Here is a 10,379-nt window from a genome sequence, read left to right as displayed (position 1 = left end):
TCGCGCCACTGCACTCCAGCCTGGGCAACAAGAGCAAAACTCCGTCTCAACAGCAACAGCAACAACAACAACAATAACGACAAAGCCTGATGAAATCCTAACTCAGTAGTGGCACAATTACTTCATAGATTGGATTATTTTGAAAAGAACCAGCAAACTCCATTTGGTGGACGTATTTTGAGTCTTTTTTTTTCTGAGACAGGATCTTGCAATATCACCCAGGCTAGAATACAGTGACTCCATCACAGCTCACTGTAGCCTCGACCTCCTGGGCTCAGGCAATCCTCTTACCTCAGCCTCTCGAGCAGCTGGGACTACAGGCACATGCCACTATGCCCAGATAATTTTCTTAAAATATGTTTTGTAGAGACAGGGTTTTGCCGTGTTGTCAGGCTAGTTGCAAGCTCCCGAGCTCAAGTGACCCCTCCTTGGCCTACCCGAAGTGCTGGGATTACAGGCATGAGCCACTGCGCCTGCGCGGCCTGCATTTTGAGTCTTTAGGTGAGCTGGTTCCCTGCTAGGTGCTAAGGACACAGAAATGAATACCACCCCTCCCTTCCTCGCAGAGGGCTCCCAATCTGCTCCTCTTTTCTCTGTTAAATCATTTTGCCTTTGAGTCTTGCATAATGATGTGGCCACATTGAGACCTAGTTGAACAGTTTCACAATAATTCCCTTAAGTCAGAGGGCCTTGGTGAAATAACATTGACTTTTACTCTGAAATCCATGGAAATGCAAAGTTTACTGTTTTGTTCTCCTTGATAAAATATAGCATAATAACTAGTTGCTGGGTTACTACCTAAAACACAGGCCCCAAACTACAGCCAGGAAGGACAGTTAGCAATTAAGTAAAGGAAATGACTATGACTAGTGGGTTTGAAACCCAACACACTGCCCATATCCTTCTTAGCATAGGGAGGCATTGATGTTACTTAGGCAACTTTTATCACTAAGGAAGTAGTTTTGGTGACTCATGCTCATACAGAATGACTTATTTCAAGACCTGAATGTTCAGTAACCTTACCATTATGCTTCTGTTTTCTTTTTTTGGACTCAGACAGCAAAGCTCCCTTTGGATGACATAGATTTATTACTTAGTAGTATATCATGTATTGGCCGTCCCACATTTTGAAATTTAATGGACTCGTGGTGATCAGAAGAAAAGGTCAGTATTTCCTACAATATATTGATACATTAAAGGTAGAACTAACACCTTATTTTCTAAGCAGAAATATTATCTTATTAACATATCTTATTAAATGTCTAAGTTGACATTTCTTGCCAATTATTTTTTACTTAATGTAACAGTGCTGTTTCAAATACTAGTCATTATTTAATAACTAAAATGGAATGCTGAAGAATTTTATGCTATGACATAGAATGCCTTATTTTTTTCCCCAAATATATGAAAAATGGAATTAAAATCTCCACTGAGTGTTGCCATTACAAAAGGAAGAAATGCTAAGGAAATTCATTGGCTAGGTTCTCAGTTCAGATTTACAGCCTACCTGCTGATGGCCCAACAGCATTTATTTCTTGACAACTGACATTTTTTTCTGTGTTAAAAATAGCTGAAGAGTTGTAGAAAAATTAGTTAATTAAAAGAGTTATAGGATGCTAATGTGTTTGGAGAGCTATATGGAAGAACTTACTGTTGACAGAAAAAGCAAGCCACAAGCCAAGGACCTGAGCTGGCTTCTGGGGTAGTGCAGGAGCAACTTGGCTTGGGTTCCAGGGTTTGTTGGGAGCCTTGGAGATGCCAGCTTCCAGTGTGGTCAGCCTAGGACTTACCTGAATCACTAGTATACCTTTTGTCCTAATTCCAGAAATCATGCCATAAATCTCAAAACTTGTACAGTGTTACTTGAGCTGTTTTTATTTTGCTTTCAATCGAGTCCTTTTCTGGCTTTAATTTTGTAGCTGGAACAGCTTGAAAAAGGCAATGAGTCATGACAAATATTTCTTCTGTTCTCGATATAGAAGCCTTCTATGTGAGGCCCAGGCATTGAGTACCATGTGTGCGATTCATGAGCCTTGGCATCTGAACAGGTTTTTGGAAGGATCCATCAAGACAACACATCGGGGGCGTACTAGTGAAGTGATTTTCAAAATGTGCTACTCAGACCTGTAGCATCAGCATCACTGGATAATTTGTTAGAAATTCCAACTGTTAGGCCCCACTTTACACCAACTGAATGTGAAACTGGGAGTATGTGGGGCCCAGCAATTTGTGTTTTTACAAGACTTACCAGGTGATTCTGAGAACCACTGTGCTAGTGAATTGTTCCTGTCTGTGGCCACGTAGAATAACAAAAGTATAGGGTTGGAAAATGGGGAAATTGATGAGTGTTCACTTATGAGGAAATGAAGAATAGATAGAAAAGAATTAGTTAACTTTTGGAATTCGAAAAAGAAGCAATTTGTAAAGCCAGGAATTTGATTTGAAGGACTAATTGCTTGCAGAATCTTTGCTTTCTCATAGAGGGGCAATCCAGATCACTAGGTTACCGTGAAATATATTGGTATGGCTCTAAAATTCTAGAATAATCTCTCTAGTGAGAAAAGGCATACCTTTCCATATTAGGACAAAACTTCAAGTCAGGTTTGTAAAATCCTATAAGATTATTGTATCCCATTGCCATGCCCAACTTGTTTGTCTCTGGAGGTCCCAGTTTCTACATCTGAAAACCATCTGCATTTCTGCTCACCAGGAATTGTCTCGCTGAATGAAGCAAGAGATTCAGGATGTGTAAGAGAATTTATGAAGCATTTGGATTACCAAGAAATGTGAAGTATAAAGATCAAGAATTATTAATACAAACACTGATGGTAAAGAGGTGTTTCGAAGTCGATACAAAAAATGAGTTGCTTATTTCAGTCTCTCTTTGATATATCTGCCTTTTTAGTGCTGACTCTATCATGTATTCACTATATGATTTTAAGTGAATCACATTTTTTAAAGCTTTTCATCTGTTTCCTCCAAAAATATATTTTTAATAATATTTACTCACAGGATTGTTGTGAGAATAAAATTGATTCGATTGATTTGCCAAAAAAAAAGGAAATATATTTTTAAAAAATAAAGCAGTACCATTTTTGGATATGCTAGTGCTGTGACTGTTATTTTATGTCTGGGTGAGGAATCCTAAAGGATTGTTGACATAATGACATCATCCAGGGGTTTGGAATAAGAGTATACATCAGCAAGTTTTCTGATTACAAAAAGTAGCTATGTTTACTTTTCTGTTAATTCTCCTTCAGTGGAATGTTTCAATTTTCTCATGAAATGGGGGAGATCCATTTTTTTGAGAGCTCTGTTTTATTAAAGAAAGCAAGTCTGGTGGCTCATGCCTATAATTTTAGCACTTCAAGAGGCTGAAGTGGGAGGATCACCTGAGCCCAGGAATTCAAGACCAGCCTGGGCAACATAGCAAAAACCCATCTCTATGAAAAATTTTTAAAAATTAGCTGGGCATGGTGTTGCATGCCTGTAGTACCAGCCACTCAGGAGGCTGAGGTGGGAGGATCATTTAAGCCCTGGAGGACTAGGCTGCAGTGAGCAATCGGCTATGATCATGCCACTGCACTCCAGTCTGGAAGACAGAGCAAGACCCTGTTTGTTTAAAAAAAAAAAAAAGGCAAGTTTGATACTTTGTATCCTTTGAACTGAGAAAATACATTTCATTCATTCTTTCAGGGAAAAAAGTGGGGCTCCGGAGTCAGAGTACCCAAGCTAAATTTTTCAGCTCCTATGCTTACTAATTATGCTACCTTGGAAGAGCCTCATTTTCTTGACATAAAAAATGGAGGTGATAATAACAGTTGCATGTGCATGAAATGAGAAATGTATATAAAATACATTATCGATTGTCTGGCCTAGAGTAAATCCTCAATAAGTGTTGATGGTTGGTGATGGTATTATTGAAAACTATGGCATAAACAGGAGAAGAAAGAACCTGTGTCCAAAAACCAAGGCAGGAAGGAATAAGAAGACAAGAGAGCAGTTGCTAAACAATCATTTTACAAATGAAAATTCGTGCAGCTCCTGTGACTTTTCCAGTCATTTATTAAAACCAAACCATTCTTTGATCACTTCTAAGGAGAAAAGTGATCATAGCAATTTACAATGCTCACATGTATGTAACTTTCAAAATTTCAATCTTGCCCAAGAGTTAATATCCTCCCACCCGTGGCTTGACTGTGCCTTAGGAAAGGGAAGTCCTGGGTGTCTCACTCTCCCTACTTAGGTGCCTCCCTTCCTCCTTCCTCATTTTGCTAAGGTTTCTTGCCACTGCAGGGTTAGAGCTCACAGAGGGAAAGAGGTGCAGGAGATAAGAAAACTCTTACTTGACAAGGGCTATTGGTGATCTGGTGTTTACACCTCGAGGTTTGGCATATGCTTAAAGCTGGCCCTTTTTCTAGCAGGTGCTTCTTTGGGGTTTTCTTCTCTCTCTCTATCTCTTTCTCTCTCTCTCGATTTCTCTCTCTCTCTCTCTCTCTGTCTCTCTCTCTCTCTTTCTCAAAGCTTCCCTGACATGCAGACATGCCCTTGTGTCCTGCTTCTCTGTGACTGCTGCCACAGCCCCTAGGAGTCATTCAGTGGTATACGCCTTGTTCCTTTTTGCATGACACCTTTTTTTCTTGTGAGTGACCCCTTGAACAGGGCTTAAAACAGCTTTCTGTCTTGTATGGCTCAGATCTATCCAAGGGAATTACTTTGCCTCCCCAAACTCAAAGGTTAGAGGGTTACATTCTAAACTCTCTGGGTGGTTCTCTGAATCTCCTTGTCTCAGGCTTGAGGTGAGAAGCAGACAGCCTCTATAGCATGCTGATAACTTTCTCCAAAGACCTTCTCTTTGTCTTCAGGAATCTTCAACTCTTTTATACCTTCAACATAAGTGTATGGTTGTAAGAATTACGTAACTATTTCTGCACCCCTTCCTTTGAAAAATTTGCATTATACTTCTATATTTCACTTTGGAATATGTTTCTAGTGTTTGGGTATCTTAGGCAAAATATACTCACTTTTTTTTCCTTTTTCTTTTTGAGAGACAGTTCTCACTAGTCACCCAGGCTGGAGTGCAGTGGTACAATGATGGCTCACTGCAGCTTCAAACTCCTTGGCTCAAGTGATCCTCCTGCCTCAGCCTCCTGAGTGCCTTGGACTACAGGCACACACCCCCACACCTGGCTAATTAAATTGTTTTGTTTTGTTTTGTTTTGTTTTGTTTAAAGGCTGGTGTTTAACTTCTGGCCTCAAGGGATCCTGCTGTTCTGGCTTCCCAAAACACTGGGATTGTAGACATGAGCTACTGCACTGCAATGGCCAAAATGTGGTCTGTAGCACCATATTAAAGGTAAAAGGGGGAATAAATCACTTTGTGGATGCCCTGACTTTACAGAGCATCATCCTGTAGGAGCTGAGGCTGCTGAGGAGAAGATGCTTTACACACGCAAGGGTTGTAATTATGACTTTCATGGTACTCAGTCTAATCACAAAATAGAGCTTTAAAGGTGAATTATTTTTGAAATGTTCATATTTAGTTTTTTCCTCATAGGCAGAATTTTGAAAGAGTGCTTATCTGAGGCCTGACATATTGTTTTGGGAGCTAAAATGTGTTTAAAATGTAACTTTCAGAGGAAGTTAACTGCTAACTTTTCTCAGTTGTGAGATGATTCCAGATTCCCGTGTATATAAAATACATCAGTCTTAAGACAAATTAAACAAAATGTATTATGTATTTTCTTTAAATTATTATTTTTTGCACTTCAGGCATAAATATTTTTAAATATGAAAACTCCACATAAACATATGCATACAACTCTGAACTCATGTCAAAAATGTCTGTGACTGCCTTGTCATAGTTTTGGAGATGAACATCTTTATTAAAAGACATTCAACAAACTTAAAATTTTTTTTAAGGGGAGGATGGAATCAAGGTTAACAGAAGGAAGTGCCTTTATTTTTTGTATACCTTTGTAATTTGTTTTACCCCTGGAAATTAGCATGCATTATTTTTAAAATTCAGAAAAATAAAGTCAGCATTTAAAAAGGGTATATATCTTTGATGTGTTTAATGAAGTACAGAACTGATAATGATAACATATTAGGTGAAAAAGAGCTAGGTATAAAACATATATGCAATAAGATTCTGATTTGGGTAAAACACAATTAGTTCAAAGACTATGGGGGAGAAACCTCAAAATGTTAGCTATGGTCAGGCACGGTGGCTCACACCTGTAATCCCAGCACTTTGGGAGGCCAAGAAAGGCAGAACAGTTGAGGTCACGAGTTTAAGGCCAGTCTGGCCAACATGATGAAACCCGTCTCTACCAAAAATACAAAAATTAGCCAGGTGTAGTGGTGCATGCCTATAGTCCCAGCTACTCAGGAGGCTGAGGCAGGAGAATCACTTGAATCCAGGAGGTGGAGGTTGCAGTGAGCTGAGATCACACAACTGCATGCATATTTTACTATTAGCAAAAAAGAGAAAAAATGGTCAGAAGAGAGACTCTTGCAGTTATATTGAGCTTTCAGTACTTTGGGCTTTTCCAGTGTTTGTTTATTAAGTCCCTTTCACTTTAGGTGATAATCACAAATTTATTTTCCAAATAATAATGCCTCATCTCTCTAGGGAACAAGTAACATGATAAAACTGCTTTTTGATTTTAAAACTGTGAACTCTACAAAGATATATAAATAATGCTGTTTGTTGCGTTCTTTTTTCACTCTATTCTAGGATTTGGTCCTAAAATGAAAGGAAAAAAAAAGACATGCAGATTCCTGACATTCTTTCCTAACCAGAATCCTGTCTAACTCCTAATATGAAATTCTTCCTCAAAATATATACTAACTCCCTTTCATTTTTATTTGATGACTTCCAGCCTATTTTTTCCTCAAAAAACTAGAGTTATCGTCTAAATTCCCTTCTTTTAAAAATATGTTTGTGTGATTTGTAAATAAATCTGTTAACCTGAACAATGTTAACTTTTGTGACTTTGAGCAAACGACGTGAAGTTTTCTACTTTTTATTTGTAAAAAAGTGAATATTAAAAAAGAAAAGCTGATAGGTCTCAAATGCGTTAGGTCTCATAAATAGGTCTCATAAGCATTTTAAACATTTATAAAGTTATTTGAAACATTCAAGTCATTATTGTGTTATTATTGATATTTTTCTGTTAGTCAAACATACTTTTTCTGTCTTTTGGAATGTGGTCTATTTTCATCAGCCAGTATTCTCTGAGTGACTAAACATAGTACCAATCCCATTGGAGGATTTATATATTTTAACTTAGCAGTAATTACCTTAAATGGAAATAAAACATTTTAGTCTTGATCTGCAGGAATAAGTTTAACTCTCTAAAGTAAAGATTGATAGCCTCTAGAACATGAGGCTAGAGGAGAAAGTTTGAAATATGAAATGTGCTTGTATGTTGTAATATGCTCACATAAGTGACTTCGAAACTGATAAGAAACGTTTTAATAATTTTAAATAACATGAAGTTTTTTTCTTATAGAGTGAATAGATACAGTCATGGCAGTACTATGAAAGTGTTACTACATTTTAGTTATATTTGTCATTATTGGATCATATGAGAACAATTCTAAGTGATACTGTTGTCTACCTAAACTAGTACGTAAGTAGGGTAAAATTAAAAGTCTTTGTCTTTGAATTTTCTCTGGGTTTTAGTTTATCAGTTCTGATGATGTAGCAATGCAGAAAAAAGACTATGAAGGGGTGTGTGCCTGTGTATGTGTATATGTGTATGTGTGTTTTCCCTTTCCTGGTGTGAGTAGGTTTGATTTGTGTTCTTTGGTTACCTTGAGCAGTTCTAAATGTTCAGATAAATTACATGAGAAAAGAAGCAAAGTACTAATAGCTCTCCAAGGTACTAAATTCTGTCTCCTATATTCTCAACATGGATTGTGTTTTTCCACCTGAAAAGATTGAAGGCTATAATAGAAAACAATAAGGAAAGACATCTTGTTAGGTAATATGCAAATTAATCTCTTGGTAATATACCCTTTATGAAAACATACTAGGAAAATAATTCTCTCTATTGTTAGAAGAAATGGGTTATATATTATGACAAAGTTGTTCAGAAAGTGAAAGGAAACCAGTATTTATTGTTCTAGGCACATTATTGATATATATATCTATCAGTGTGTGTGTGTACATATGTATATACTGATATAATACATATATACACACTTATATACATTGTGTTTATATTGAAATGTACATATATACATTGTCTATATACACACATTTTATATATAGATATGTACACATATAAATGATATATGTATATATTGATATGTACACATATATAATTGATACATGTACAATTATATTATATACACATGATATATATATACACACAGTTACCTTGTTATCAGATATTACCTTGTTATCAAATATTACCCGTTTAATATGTGAAGAAAGTGAGTATTTGAGGCAGGATCCATGGTAATCCATCTAGTTCTAAGGACCATACTCTTTGTACTGTATCAAGCTGTCTTTGCAGGAGTGATTGCGCAGGGGATCTGTTGTAAATGTTAAACGTTAGTTTGTGAGATAGTCTATTTTGTGCAGCTATGTTAACATTTTTGTCTGGCTTTTATAACATGCATTGCCATATCAGATCAAGTTTGCTTCATGGATCTCTGAAGTTGCCCTCAGTCCTCAGGTCAGCCTGTTCTCAGGAAGTGACATATTGTGGCTCCTAGGATTGCTTTGGTTTAGACCCCTAGCCTTGCTTCTGGGTGTAGAGGGGCAGCAGGCGGGACCAACTGAGTCTACTTAGTTATCTTTTATAGAAAGTTACAGTGTAGCTGTTGCTCTACCTCTCTATCTTTGCTCCCCATTCCAGAGGAGATTTTGTTTGAACAAAAGGCTTTATCTCTAAAAATAGTTTAAAAAACAGTGTATCAAATAGTCCTTAAGAAACTTTCTAGTTCTAACTTTCTGTGAAGTTAAGAAAGCAGTTTTAAAGAATGGATCCCACTATATTTACTTTGAAACATCATCTTTTAAATTTGCTGCAAAATATTTTTAAATTGGGAATTTCAGAATGAGTGTCCAAGAGCAAAATCCATGTTAAAAATCTATGAGTACTTTGAAATGGCAAAGTATGAGGCAAACTGCATGGTTTCTATTTTATTTGGCAGAAAATGTATAATTAACTTTATTCATGATCCTGATTTTTAAAAACATGTTTTCTTTTTATTCCTTCTGAGGTAAGTGTAAGATAACATATACACAGTCAGAAGTCACTAGAATATACTTTATAACAGAAAAGTACTACTTCTGGCTGGGCGCGGTGGCTCATGCCTGTAACCCAGCCTTTTGGGGGGCCATGGCGAGTGGATCATTTGAGGTCAGGAGTTTGAGACCAGCCTGGCCAACATGGCGAAACGCCGTCTCTGCTAAAAATATAAAAGCTGGGTGTGGTGGTGCACACCTGTAATCCCAGCTACTTGGGAGGCTGAGGCAGGAGAATCACTTGAACTGGGAAGGCAGAGGTTGCAGTGAGCTGAAATTGCACCATTGCACTCCAGCCTGGGTGACAGAGTGAGACTCTGTCTCGAAAAAAAAAAAAAAAGTACTACTTAAAGACGTCATGAGGTTCATTTTCCATCTGTTCTTTTTCTCTTGAAAGTTTATCACATCCACTGACAGAACACATCTGCTGTTCCTGTTTCTTTTCCTCCATGACAGTTTATCAGTAAGGTGACTGGATAATAGAGAAAGAGAAAGAATGTTTAGCTGCAAGGTTTGCTTTGAGTTCGTTTTGCCCCATATTTTGGGGGACATTTATTTAAAATTGGTGCTCAGTATCCAATAATTGATGCACACATTCCAACACTGGTCATTTATTGATGGGCTATTAATAAAGGCTGTAACTAAAAGGGGCCATGACTGCAGAGCAGCTCTGCCCAATAGAACTGTCTGTGATGATGGAAATATTCTACATGTGTGCTGAGCAATACGGAGCACTTGATATGTGCCTAGTATAATTAATTTAATTTTAATGTTAATTAAATTAATTTAAACTTAATTTACCAAATGTGGCTACTGGTTATCCTATTGGATGGTGAGAATCAATTAAATTAGAAAAAAATGCCCTATGCTTAGGAAATGAAAGTACTCAATTGCATTTTTTACTATTGGCACTTTTATGGTCTGAAATAGATTACAAAGTTTTGCACTTTGTAAGTTTTTTGTTTGTTTGTTTGCTTGTTTGTTTGTGTTTTGAGACGGAGTCTCGCTCTGTCAGCCAGACCTCCCAAAGTGCTGGGATTACAGGCATGATCCATCACTCCGGCTGCTTTTTAAATTTTTTTAATTGCAAATCTCCTCAGTGCCTAGTATATGA

At 37.2% G+C, this 10,379-nt stretch overlaps 1 protein-coding gene across 4 annotated transcripts in view; it reads left to right on the top strand.

Annotated features, from left to right (window-relative positions):
- The first annotated feature begins 531 nt into the window (after positions 1-531).
- Positions 532-10,379, top strand: part of TRDMT1 (tRNA aspartic acid methyltransferase 1) — a 73,055-nt gene continuing 63,207 nt past the window's right edge. For 3 of the 4 annotated variants that reach the window (XM_054503533.2, XM_054503530.2, XM_063670436.1), the window contains exons 1-3: positions 532-1,164; positions 2,711-2,828; positions 5,235-5,356. The gene's annotated coding sequence lies outside the window, so the exon portion shown is untranslated. The remainder of the gene's footprint in view (positions 1,165-2,710; positions 2,829-5,234; positions 5,357-10,379) is intronic. The other variant, XM_063670435.1, reaches the window with a different exon arrangement.

This window comes from Pongo pygmaeus, chromosome 8, assembly GCF_028885625.2.
Source record: "Pongo pygmaeus isolate AG05252 chromosome 8, NHGRI_mPonPyg2-v2.0_pri, whole genome shotgun sequence".
Taxonomy (NCBI): Eukaryota; Metazoa; Chordata; class Mammalia; order Primates; family Hominidae; genus Pongo; species Pongo pygmaeus.
The sequence above is the reverse complement of the archived record's forward strand: the minus strand, read 5'-3'. Positions and strand labels throughout refer to the sequence as shown.